Genomic DNA, 13,736 nt, shown 5'->3' on the forward strand with positions numbered 1-13,736 from the left:
CACATGATATGTTTGCAAAGTGTTTATCTCCTAGTTTGAAAAATATTAATTTAACCCTTATGCATTTGAGCAATACAAGTGGTATTATCTGATAGATAATGGTGGATGATTCTGTTGAATCTTAACCACATGATCTTAAGTGTGGTCAGTCGAGCCTATTTTGTTCTCTTAGTCAGAAGGCTCTTTCATTGAATTCAGACTATGATATGGCATTTTTGGGATCGATAATTATAGCCAATGTAGATTACACGATGGTCAAATCTTGGTATTCCTAAGGGAATTAATCAAGATCATTTGAGCCTTAAATATATCGGAGGATATTACTTACACCAATCTTTTAGTTGGGGCTTGCACTTTAAAGAAGTTGATAACAAAATATTCACATTCATGATGTAGTTTGTATTGAGATATGGAACAAGAGGTTCAATATCACTTTATCACTACTACAATGTATGAATGAATTTGTATCCCTGTTAGGGATAGTGTGACCATATGTATCTTTGATTTGATTTATCCATATTTAATTTTTCCAAAACTTTATGGACGTGTAAAGACTGATAGATATGTATTCCGAAGGAATATACTCAAGTTATAAACTTGGTTAATACTTGGTTCAATCCAAATCTCCGTCTTGATATGATTGCAAGGACAATATAAACTTTGATGATAAAAGCATTGATATATACAAAGATCATGTAGAATCCAATTAGGGATTTTGGTTATGACTACATATAAGCAATCATCACTGTACGAGTAATCCTTTATAAGAAGGAGCTCTTATAGTCAATTGTACCACACAATTTGTGTTTGACTATTTTAAGTCATAGAGTGACTTTTGTATTATTACACATATGTTGCGATTTAATTTTGGATTTGGATTTATAAGCCTTAAGGACTTTAATATAGATATCCAAATTGAGTGACCCATATGATTATGTAATCACTACATCCATCAAATACATGGATAGTTTATTTATAATTGCCAATAATATTAGTATCGAAACATAATTCCACTTATACCAATAGGGTATGTTACATCATATATAATTGATGTCGGGTCTCTGCGTGAACCCTTGCGCTACAAGCCTCACTTTATCACCACCTCATTGTTTTTTTTTTGTTGTTAACAAAAAGTCATTTGTCTTCCAGAGGGAAGGTGCTTATGAGGAATAGGTATTACAATGGTAAATACCTCCCTTGATGAGTGAGTACTATTGTTATTCAGTTGCATCCTTCTAGTTGAACCAATATATGAGTGCATTAGGCACTCTGCCATGGACTTTGGTTCAGGGCCCTAAAGGTTTTAGCAATTTTTAAGAATAAATATATTTGTCGACAAAATGTAGTCTTTGTTGTATGATTCTGTTGAATCAATAATATTTGTGGAAATGTGATTAAATATTTGAACTCCTCATGATTTCCCATAACAATGGAGTCAAGGTGTTTCGATGTCCCAACACTTAAAATTATGTGCACATTTGTGCTGGGTTTGGATGATGAGCATCCACTATGTGTTATTCAACTTGAGGTTGAACAACATTTACTTGTTGAGAATATAATTTCCTCTGTTCCGCGGAAGCATGTGAGAATTTATATCTCATGTGGCCAATTTTCTCCCCCTTTTGCTCTCATTTTGGAGGAAAGTGGTTACATTAGGTACCTTCACTCTTTTGGCACATTGGTTGCATGCATAATATGATTTTGTGACATTTTTGTCACGAGTAAATGTATGTGGAAGATTTGCAATGTGTTGCAAATTTATGATTGAATCGTTCAGATTTTCAAGTACGTGAATATAATGACTGAAAGTCTATGAGATTTATTATTTATTTATCGGCATTCTTTGTGGTACTAATCTCCCCCTAATGCCGAAAAATATTCTTATTGCAAATGCAATCAGCGTACGAGCTATCAATAACTCCCTGGATAGGGTTTAAGGTATTTGACGGATATTGGAAAATTATACCTTAGTTATTTATCACATAGATCCCAAATTGATGTGAGGGCCCATGATGTACGTTGGGGTGGTGATATCGGTATATAACCGAATTATCGCAGATGGGAAATACTTGTTTTATTTCCACGTACTTACTGCAAGGGGAAGCAGTATGATAAGCAACTATTGTGATTTAGATTAGATCTACGGCGTGTAAGACCGCATGTCTCCAACAATATGTTGGTATATCAAAATTTTGTTGCAGTGGTCATCTAATTAGTTCGATTCTTTTGATAAAGAATTTAGTTGCACTATTCTGGGTATGTACACGCAGGTACTTAATAAAATCACAAATGCTCGTGATAAAAATATTAGTATTGGTTTAACCAATATGTTATAATATTTTGCTCTTAATTTAATAATTTGAGCAATTAATTTAGTAAAATCATGGATTTGTGGAGATTAAAGACCCACGTAAGACCATCCACTAGAGGTGTCTATTAATACCGTGAAATACTTATATGACCCAGATAGTTGTTGAATAGTTAACAAGTATCTTCTTGAATAAGTTCAATTAATTTGAGTGGAGTGTGAGAGACTTAGGAAAAAAAAAATTCTCATGGCACATTAGGTGCTCATAAAATCTGATGATTTGAGAATTTTGCAACTTGTAAATTGTGACCAACAAAATTTCACTAAGTTTTCACATTATCCCTATAATGGGTGAATAAGATGATTATGACAAATCTTAAATTCATCATGATTCGATTTTTGTTTGTTTGTACGCAACAAAGTTTAGTATGAATTTAGTTCATACATAAAAATATCATGTATGAGAAAAATGATATTAATGGACAACATACCACATTTAGTAGTATGATTATTGGCTAAATGACACATTGGGATAGCCATGACACAAAACGAAGTTCCAAAATATTATTGGGAATTTTATCCACAAGAAAATTGATATTGTGAAGGAGTATATCTCCTACTGGAGTGGACTTATGTTATCTTTCTGATGAAGATTATAAGTCCAATCTGCATCCAGGTAATTTTCTATGTTTATCAAAGTGAGCTTTCAAATTATCCCATTACACTCACATTACTTAATGAATTTGTAGTATAATTCATCCAGATGCTAGGGAACACTTATATGTACAATGATTCGTACAATAACATTTTTGATAAACTTGGTAGTTATCTTATCTCTTTTACCATGTCTATTGTGATTTTGGTTGTCATTTTACCTCCACTTTACATTGATTTCTCATGGTCCTTTTTGTGACCATTGAGATTCTTAGTATTTTGAGTACTAATATGAATTCCAGGTATTGGTGTATCACCCGTAAGGTCTTTCACATGAGTCTTCATAAGAAGATAAGATATGTTATTACCCTGAAATAAATACGATAATTTATTGCATTATCATCAAAAGAATAAGTAAAGTGATTCTGAGGTTTGAATCAAATTTTTATATCACAAACAATCAACTTGGAGTTGATTCTGTAGACACCATAAAAAAAACTACAATGTACTAGAAGTACTCAAAAGTGTTTGAGAAACTATTAACATTGTGTCTATGCATCATATATCTCCATTATGCAGATTTAGAGGGAAATGGATATTCATCCAATTTCTCACATCTAATGTGAGTTCAGTAAATTCCATTGATGGAAATTCTAGCCATGTCCATATTAATGGCCGAGGTGATTCCTTGATGACCATATGATATACATTTAGTATCGATACACTAAATTGTAATATCAATGCTTTGGACTTCATCCCCAAAGTGATGCGAGATGTTACATTTACCGCCAAAACATAGATGTGTATTTTGATATTGGTTATTTATAGTGAACATAATTATCACCATATAATGGATAACCTATAGTAGTTTTGTGAGAAACTCAATTAGTGTCTTGTATGCTGGATTTTTTTCTTAATAGACGTAAGACACTACAATAGTATTATGATGTAGTCTCCCGTAATTTTATATAGCACCAATGTCATAGAAGAACGAAATGATCATGCATCAATTTTTTTTTTTTTTACTAGGATAGTAAAATTTATTTTGGTAAACAACAAGTATTCTCTAGAGGAACTATTTGAATATCAAGCTGATGCTTTTATGCCATACATGTGTGTGTGTCGATCTATAATTCTAAGTTAACACATAGATAAATTCCATATTTATGGATTAGATCTCTCGGTTGTAGGAACCATAGTGTCAGTTATACTTTGGTAGATATATATCTTGGAAAGCAGACACAAGTGCATATCTTAGTAATGATTAATCTCCAATTTAAGAATTAGATACCATTACCTTGTGATTCACAAATTAAATTTGAGATGGTCATTTATTGTAATTGCATTTTTTTTAATTCGACTGAATTAATGAGAATTTGCGAGAAACATTGATTTTGATTGCAAACCAATCTTTGTTGTAGCAAATTGCATGTTATAGACAACGCTGGAGACAAATGCATTGAGCATGCATCAAATCCCATAAAACTAGGATCTAAAATGTAGCTACAGTATGTTTCGCAAAAATATTTAATGATTCTTCAATTGGCCTGATGGCCCTGCACACACATTTATATTTAGCCAGAGGGCTTTAAATAAATCAACACATAAATCTGATGACTTTTCTATATGGCTTAAATGCTAAACAATGAGGAGATGGCCAAGTTGTAAAGCCCCGTAAGCCAGAGAACTTTCACAGAAATGTGATGACTAATATTTTATTATATGTTCAGCCGTGGTCTAACAATGAAAAGTAGGGGCTCGTACTTAAGTATTATGAAGCTAGAGGTTAAAACTGAAAATAAACGAAGGGATAAGGTTCCCTAATCCCTATCGTTTTTCCTCTTTGCTGTGTACAGGAATCAATTGATTCATCCGTTTCTGGCTTACGGGCGCCTCCGCTGGGTGTAGGTTCGTGCAGCCGGAGGGCGCCGCCTTGCTTCGGAGTCCGGAGGACTGAAGGGCGTAGTGCATGCGGCGAAGCCATAGATTGAAGAACCCTCCCCAGGCCGAGGGCCGTGTCCGCGGGCGCCGCCGCGCCGGCCGAGCCGAAGGCTGCATGGCGCGCCGCGGTTGAAGGTCGTCTTCGTCGCGCGTAGGTGGCCACCGGCTGGGGGGAGAAATCGTCGGGGACTGGCTTCCGCCGGGGGCCGATACATGCTCGGAGGAGCACCGTCAGGGGCGTCACCTCGTAGGAACGAGCGCGCCGCGCGTCGTAGGACGCTGCTACGCGTGCCGGCTGTGGGCCGTCACCGCCGTTCATGGCGCGTGCCGAGGTCGCAGCCGCGCCGGCGTTTTGGCCGTTCTTCGCGCTGCAGGGAGGAGCCGCGACGAAGAGGCCGTGGTCGCGTCGGGGCTGATGGCCTCCGTCAGGAGCGGCTGGGCCACGCGTCATGCCAGAGAGTCTGTCGTCGCCCGCCGGACCGCTCGTGCCTTGCTGCTTTTCCCGTCTTCTTCTTTTTCTCCGTCGTTCTTTTCTTGGCCTTGCGCTCTCGGTAGAGACAAAGTGCGTGATAACGTGTTTAGAGTAAAAGTGATGAGAGATGAACTGTTAATTTCATTGATGATTGAGGGGTATATATACCCAGCGAACAGGTGCCAACAAAGGCAGTTTACAAGGTTGTGTCCCTTCAAGGACGTATTGCCGGACAAAAGAATCAGCCAGTTAGCTTAAGACCTAAGCTAATCTATTTCTAACAGGGCCGTCCTTCAGCAAGCAGCAGCATATGCACACCTCAAACTCACCAGGATACTAAGCCAGCTAAGCTGAGATTGGATATGGGGTCCTTTGCTAAAGCTGCGCGTTTCCTGGTGCCTCTCCAGATCGCCTTGTTCGTCGTCTCAGCCGTCATCATGAACAGCTCAGTCTGCCATGGAGCTCGCGACATCAGTGGTTAGTGCTTCGAAATTGCTCATTTCATCCTCTTTTCATCGTCCCAGTTTCCTTCTCCATCATGAAACATATATGGTCCTTACCCTAGCATTTTGAAATTCTGGCTTGAGAAGTTCTGACAAAATAATTAACCATGGATGCTCGCGTTTTCTCTCCAGCAGGAATCGGCTACCCTTCTTTGAACCCTAACCATCCTCCGTGCGCCAGGAAACCGTGCCCGTCGCCTGGTCAGCCCTACACCCGCGGACCCCCTCCCCCAAACAACGGAGGAATTGGACGGCCTTGATGCATCATGTCTCCCTCTAGCAGTGCAAGTTACTACCACGATCTTGCACTGAATCGGCAGCAATATTGTCTCGTGTACTTACGTTATGGTTGTGCGAACATGAAACTTCGGTTCAGAATTAATAAAAGACATTGATGAGAGCGCACTGTATAGGTAAGTGTTGCTTCCTATTTGATTCAGTCTAGCAGCATCGTGCTATTGTGTACTCTAGGCATGAAGGCTGCCGGCCGAATTAAGCTTTGATGTGAAATGAGGTGACGGATTTCTTTTGTGGTTGCAGGAGTTTGTTTATGTGTGTAATTATATGTATCAACTGAGAACAGACCGTCGGTCTGGTGGCAAGACGTGCGGGAGCGCATGCTGCCCACCTGGGTTCGAGCCTTGGGCTCGGCGGATGCTCGGGAGTTTTCTTCTAAAAAAATACCAATGGGTGCTAGTGTCTGGGTTGGTCTCGTTTTAACTATATGTATCAACTTATTTTTCGATAAAAAGAATATATTAATATTGCGAAAATACTAATTATATCTAACCACTGCAATAAAGTAGTTCCCTAATGGCAATACGGACATTGGCGGAGCTGCATGTACCCAAGGGGGTGCACGTGCTCCAGGGTAAAAACTAAATTAACCTTGCAATCAGCTCCAAAACTAGTGCGTGTACCCCTATAATACATGACTAGCACAAAACCCGTGCGTTGCTACGGCTCAACCCTAAATGAAATGTTTTTCACATATTCCAATCAATACCTAGCTAAGTCAAATCCAAATGACATGGAGTCCTTTCGATATGTCTTTTGTATTGCGCAATAGTGAAAACCACATAACATAAACTTTAAATGTGTAATCATGAAAATCGTATCACGCCCAAGAGGGAGGCTCTCTACTGCCATTGTCGCTGAGTAAAACACATGGATGAACTCCCCAGCCACGTTCGAGTTGAACCGATCCCCATGCTCTTCAAGCAAATGTTGTCACAGATGCGGCGAAATAAATTGGGACAATCGTTTACTCTTGTGTACCAAATCAATGTGACCATCTAAAATATCTCACATACATCACATATCTCTGAAACTACTCACATTTAAAATCACAATCCTACGTGATAGCATCTGGATTAAATCATTCCATAGAGAAAAGGAGACCAGGGAATGCAAGAACTGTAAAAAATACTACGGCCATGGGCACTACAAACAGGAGGTGTATGCCATCAACTTTACTAAAAAAAATCCCAATAGACAATGTGTGCACTATTCACAACCAGAACAACAAAGAAAATACACTAATCTGAGTGCATAGAGCTACAAACAATCAACACCTGATTGATTGATTGATTCCGCTCTCACAATAATCATATGAAAAAACAAGTATGGAACACTGCTTACGGCCAGAAACAAGCAATGTCAAGCAATGTCAAGCCAAGAACACCGACCGTGCCTCCCCAAGGAAATCATGAAACAAATCCATGTAGAAGCTCCAACTTTAAAAAACATGACATATTAAACTCTCCAATCGAACTATGCTGAAAAACAGATCTGCTCATTTTTTCCATGAACTAATCAAAATCTCCTGCTCCTGCTGCTGAAAATCTGACATGTTATGTAGAGGCAACGGGACCAAGAGATTAATTTCCACATGTGCCAGACCAAAGACGGGTTGGAAGATGCCTACCGGATCAAACACAAGACAATCGAGGAAGATCGTTGCCGCCAGATTGGTTTGACTTTGTTTTTCACAGCAAGAACACGCTCTGGTGTTTTCCATAACAACATAGCCTCTATTTTTATCATTGAAGCCAACGAATTCAGCAGGACAGCGGGACGGCGGTGAACTCGAGCCGGATGGAGAATTCCAATGGAGTCGGTGAGCCAGCGAGACGATGCCGGACTTGAGTTAGATGGAGAGTTCTAGCAACGTTAGCAGAACGACCAGACGGCGGCGTACTCACGGCAAGACGGCAAGGTTTCGGCGAGTTGCATGACGACGAGACGACGTCAAGATAAAGTTTTGATCTTCAACCGTGCTCAGCAGCCCAATATTTGAGATGATCCACTTGACTGAATAAGAAGATAAATGCAGAATACTCGTCGATCCCATCCATCGCCGGAGAAGCTGATAAGAATCACCACCGCTGCAGCTGTGCTGCACTTGATCAAAAAACTGAGCCAAACCCAGGCAGCGGCTGATCCCGTCCAGTGCGAAATCGAGCGGCGGCGCACAGGCACAGATCGGCACCCGTTCAGCGCATGGTCGGCCGCGGACAGGTGGGAGTTCGCGATTTGCGGCGTAGCTCCCGTGAAGCGCTGGCGGCCGAGCGAAGCTTCTCCAGATTGAGTTGGTTGATGACGGATAAGAGCCGATATGTATAGTTAACAACCTATTTTGCGTCTAGGCTCGTCAATGGCTGTATCAACTTCGATGAAAAACAGTTCAGGTCGATGCACCCTGTGCACGGTTGCGGCTCCGCAGACTCTTCAGCATCCACGGCCGAGTCGGCCGGATCGCCGGGCCTCATGCTCTAGCCCATCCGCATAGGCTACAACTTCTCCGGGGCGGTGACGTCGGACATGGTTTGCCGCAGCTACACGCAGGCTCACAGCAGGCCACAGGCTCCCCTCGTCGATGCTTTATGAAGGGGCCGGGGAGGCTCCAATCCATCCTCGTCCTCGTCTGGGCATGGCAACCGCGGCGTGGTTTCTAGAGAAGCCCGAACCTTCTCCAGGGCGGCGGCAGCGGCAGTGGACACATCCGAGTACGTGTGAGTTCGAACAACAAAGAGCAAAGTCGGAATCGATTTGCATCGGCCGACCTGGCCTCAAGAAACTAATCAATCGTAGGTGTAGGGCCTGACTTACCTAATCTCGATCTTGACTTTTCTTTTGGTATAAATTCTACGTACACATGTGCTACCAATTTCGATCGTACAGTTTGTTTAGGGATTGTGTGGGACAGTTTTTTTTAGCGATAGAGTACTGGGATGAAACGAAGAAAATTACCAACCGATGAAACCGGACGGCACACGTTGGGTTTAGGAGGAAAAATAGTCTTTGGCATACTGGGCCTACGGGAAAATCTTTTGGCCCATTTGTGACACCAGCCAGTCACCCATTGCAATTTAATAGTAAAGATTTGTGCACCCTGTTAAGTCAAATCAGCCCATCTTACTAGGTTCTGCACCTTGATTGAGTTCGATCTAGCTTCGCCACTGAATACGGATGCACCTATATGTATCAACTTATGATCTTATAAAAAATAATAATAGGAGCTCATGACCTTAATTGTTTGCAGTTAGGCCCCTCGTTTATATGTGAGGTTCGCGTGCCCTTGGCGAGTTCCATCCACCGGTTACATAGACTCGTCAAAGAGGTGAGACGTGAACCATAGCAGGCTAGATCTGGTGGCTCAATCCCATGTTTCACTCGTCTCCGATAGCCGCTTTGCTGAAGGAAATGAGGGGAACAACATGTCAACGCATAGTGTCTGTTCTGAGGTTTGTGTGTTGCGACATGACCTACAAGGTAAGGGGTCCAACCATAATGTGGCATGCCTAGAGGGTCACAGCATGGGGCCTCTTTTCCCCACATTGGACATCCCAGTGACTCCGAGTGTTTGTGGTTTTTTCCATTGAAAAAAACATAAATAAGTATTTTTCCTCGAATTTCTTGATGTCTGAAAAGTCTTTCAAACACAAAAAAGAGATTTTTCTTGCCTCACATAATTAAATAGCAATTTGAAGATGTGTAATATCCTAAACAATTTGAGATATAGCCCATTAGCTCGGGATCTTCCCGTTTAATTCTGCAATAAGAGAAGCACAGCCATTCCTTACGTTAACAGGTGAGGGGAAATTAGAGAGGATGAACCGTACACTCTCCAACCCTGCAATTGCTTCAGCACTTTTAGCATTTGGACAAAAGGGGATCAAGATCCCGGATCAAAAGGATAAGCTCTCCTTCATCATTACAAGAATATTTCCTCACGCGAATATTCTAACTCCTTCATAGAAACTAGCATCACTATTTTTTGTTTGCGCGGCCTTGCCCTGGTTTTGTCCAAGGAAGTATGGATTCTTATCATGTTTTGTTTTGCATCAACTTTGCTCATAACCCTATAATATCGTACATCAAGATGTGATTTTCTCCTTTAATGTATTAACTACTCTCTCCGTCCCGGGGAAGTTGTTGGATGGGTAATTTTGTGAAAACATCCTCGGAAAATTCCGATAAATGCTCTAGTCCATCCATCTTCTACCTCCCTCGCTTGCTCCGAGTTCCCTTCCCAGGCCACCATCTCCTGCGTCGCCGCACCATCATAGGCCACCATGCCCGCTCCCATGCCGTCCAGTTCCCATGTGCCTCCTCTCGCTCCATCTCCAGCCAGATTCCTCGATCCCTCCTTCGAGTTCTCTCCTCCGCACCTCCAACCACTCAACCGTGCTAAATGTCAATTTTTTTTCCCTTGATTCGGACCGGTCGGCTGAAAGGATCGTATGACACCTATAGGAGGGGGGCGAATAGGTGTTTTATCCAATTTTAATTCTTTTACCAATTTAGGCTTGACATAAAGGTAAATTCTCTAGATATGCAACTATATATGTGAATTTACCTATATTACAAGATGCAAGGAAGCAATACACAATACAAGATACAAGTAGTGAAGTGCGGTAAATGATAGAACTAACCGAGGTGGAGCAAGTGGAGACACGAGGGTACGATTCTTGTAGTTCCTTCCTTGTAAAGGGAAGTACGTCTAACTTGGAGGAGTGTGATGCCACGAAGGTCAACCAACTCCACAAAGGCCTCACCCTATTCTCCGGTGAGCAACACCACATAGGCCTAGCTCACGCTCTACTAAGCGGTTGCCTTAAGGTCGCAACTGACACCTTTACACAAAGCTTGGGGCACGCATCCACAACCGAATTGGAGGCTCCCAAGATGTAACCACTAAGCTTTACACGAAGATTAGCTTCGAGGTCACCTAAAAAAGTCCACTAAGAATGATGGTGAAATACAAATTCCTTTGCTGGAAATATAGATCTAGGTTTTCTCTACCAAATCCTCATGTATGGTGAGATTTGAGTGGGGGAGTAGAGAGATCTAGAGAAATGAAGCTCTAGCAATGGAGGTCAAGAAGATATGCAGGAAAGTTGACTTGATTGAGGAAGAAGAAGCTCTTTTTATATGCCCCACGTTGGACCGAGCCGTTGAAAATTTCCTGACCGGTAGTACCGGCAAGATTGGGTCGGTACTACCGGCCGCGCTCGATGACGCGTCGGAGAGGCAGCCGAGCGGGGGCGTGGCGGCCGCAGGGAGCGGACAGAGCGGTACCACCGGCCCCTGGCTTGGGGTGGCCGGTACCACTGGCACCGGTACCGGTCGTGGTACCGGCATAGGGTCGGGGCATACCGGAAGCCCTCCTAGCTTTGCCGGTAGCAAGGGCGGCACCACGAGCGGTGCCACTGGCGGCTGCCTGGCGGTGGTACCGGCCTGCCACCGACGGTACCACCGGCCAAGGCACACCCCGCGCCCACGCCCAGCTTTGTTTCTTCCCTTTTTTCCTTTTGCTTTCTTTTTTCCATTCCTTTCTTCTTAATTTCTTTGATGGACATTAACCCCAAATGAAATGCCCAGCTGAATAAAACTGAATAAAACTGATAGAACTCAAGGTCTTCTCCAATCAACATGAATTATCCATAGATCATTCAAGAGAGGTAGCACGACACCAATAGAGATCTTCAATCTTTTGGGCAATATTTCGACAAGCATTATCATCAATAAAATCCTACAATTCTATAACATCCCAATTTTCAAATTTTCAAACTTCATGCATTGCATTCATAAGCATCATGACACCATTGCATTTTAGGGAAATATCAAAGCTCTTTTCAAAACCCCAAAACCAAAATGGCACAATAGCCACATAGGCATGCATGCCAAATTTTTGTTTTATAAAAGTTTTATTTTATCTTAAAAGTGGTCTCATAGTGAAGGCCTTTTCACAGGGAAACCATCGGTACCTTATTTGTATTTTTCCGCTTATTTTTGGTGCCTCAAATGCATATTCAAATACGAGAAAGAAATAGAAAAAGAAAAGAAAAAAAAGGGGCCGACCCAACTGGGCCGACCCAGTCGGCCGACCGGCCCAGCCGGCCAGGCCCGCGCGCTCCTTCCCTCCCCCTTCTCTCTCTCCTGCCGCGGGCCCCACCCGTCAGGGGCTTCTTCCCCAACCCCCGCCCGCTGCCCACGTTCCCCACCCCGGCCACCACCCCACGCGCCCACTCCCTCGCGCGCGCGCCTCCCCCTCGGCCCTAAGCTCCCCTCCCCTTTAAAGCCCGCCTCCCCTCCTTCCGTTCCCCCTCCCCCCCTTTTCCCCTGCACCCACGCCGCCAGGCCGCTGCCAAACTGCTCGCTGGAGCTGCCACCCCTCCGTCCGCCTGCCACGGCCGCCCGGGGAAGCGCAACACCACGCCGCGGCCACCATCGGAAGGCTCTCGCCGCGCCGCACCCCGTGCACGCCTCAGCCAGGCCGGGAGACACCGGGAACGCCGCCGCCGGCCGCCATCTGAGCTGCCGCCGGTGAGCTTCCTCGTCGCTGGCCACGTCATCATCCACGTCGTCGCCACGTCAGCGCCTCGTCAGCCGCCACCTCTGCGCCACATAGGTCCCCTTTTTTTCTTTTATTTCTCTTTCCCTTTTCTATCAACAGATCCAGGCCGTACATGTTAGTTAGATCCTACGGCTTATAACGCTGATCTGCGGCGAAGGGGTACAGACCAATCGTGTTGCGCCACATGTCCTGGACAAAACCATAGATTTCGTTTAATTTGATTTTCGATAGTCCGCGCTTTGCAAAATTCATATCCAGAGATCTGTATGTCCAAAAATCACGAATCATATATCGTTGGAATCGTAAAAATATAAGGAACATTAAGGAACAGTAAAATGTGAACTTGCAGAAGTTTAAAAACCATTCATATTTAAATGCCTAATTGCAGTACTTTACCCATAAAATGAGTAATACACATCATTTTTGAGTGATTCTTTTTGCACATGCTTGCAAATGGAACCCTCTGTCCAGTAGTACCAAAATCAACATTTATCTACTATACCAAAATATCTTTTACAACTAATGGTAGTTACCCTTCGCTAGTGCGACATAGATGGTTAGCAATAATTCAACCAACCATAAAACTTGACCATGGCATCATGCATGTAGTAAGCAACCAGAGAACAACTAAGAGGTGTTATCATGTTCAAGATACATATTGCATTCATGTTTTCTGTTTGTGCATGCCAATGTTTAGCGCCATGCTTATGGTGCATTGTTTTTCGATTGTAGATTGTGATTGTGCCGACTGCAACACGTGTGCTTGTGAAGATTGTACCAAGTCTCCACCTTATCCAGGCAGGTGACACACCAATCACAAAAGTCCCAGTTTTTATCTATGCACAGTTGAAATTTTTGTAGTATACATGTGTAGGGTCCTATGCTTGCTATGCAATCCCAGTAGTCTAGCTACCCCTACTTGACTTCTTTGTCGCCATTAAATTTAGTTGTTGCTCAGCTATGCTATGAAATGATTTTGTCAGTGAGTTATGGAAA

The 13,736-nt window shown here is 42.9% G+C and overlaps 1 long non-coding RNA gene across 1 annotated transcript; it reads left to right on the top strand.

Annotated features, from left to right (window-relative positions):
• The first annotated feature begins 5,671 nt into the window (after nt 1-5,671).
• Nucleotides 5,672-6,558, top strand: LOC127313375 (uncharacterized). The gene is made up of 3 exons (XR_007858949.2): nt 5,672-5,852; nt 6,011-6,291; nt 6,419-6,558. It is a non-coding gene; the product is annotated as an uncharacterized lncRNA (long non-coding RNA).
• Nucleotides 6,559-13,736: the final 7,178 nt, after the last annotated feature.

The sequence above is a fragment of the Lolium perenne genome, chromosome 7 (genome assembly GCF_019359855.2).
Source record: "Lolium perenne isolate Kyuss_39 chromosome 7, Kyuss_2.0, whole genome shotgun sequence".
Lineage (NCBI taxonomy): Eukaryota > Viridiplantae > Streptophyta > Magnoliopsida > Poales > Poaceae > Lolium > Lolium perenne.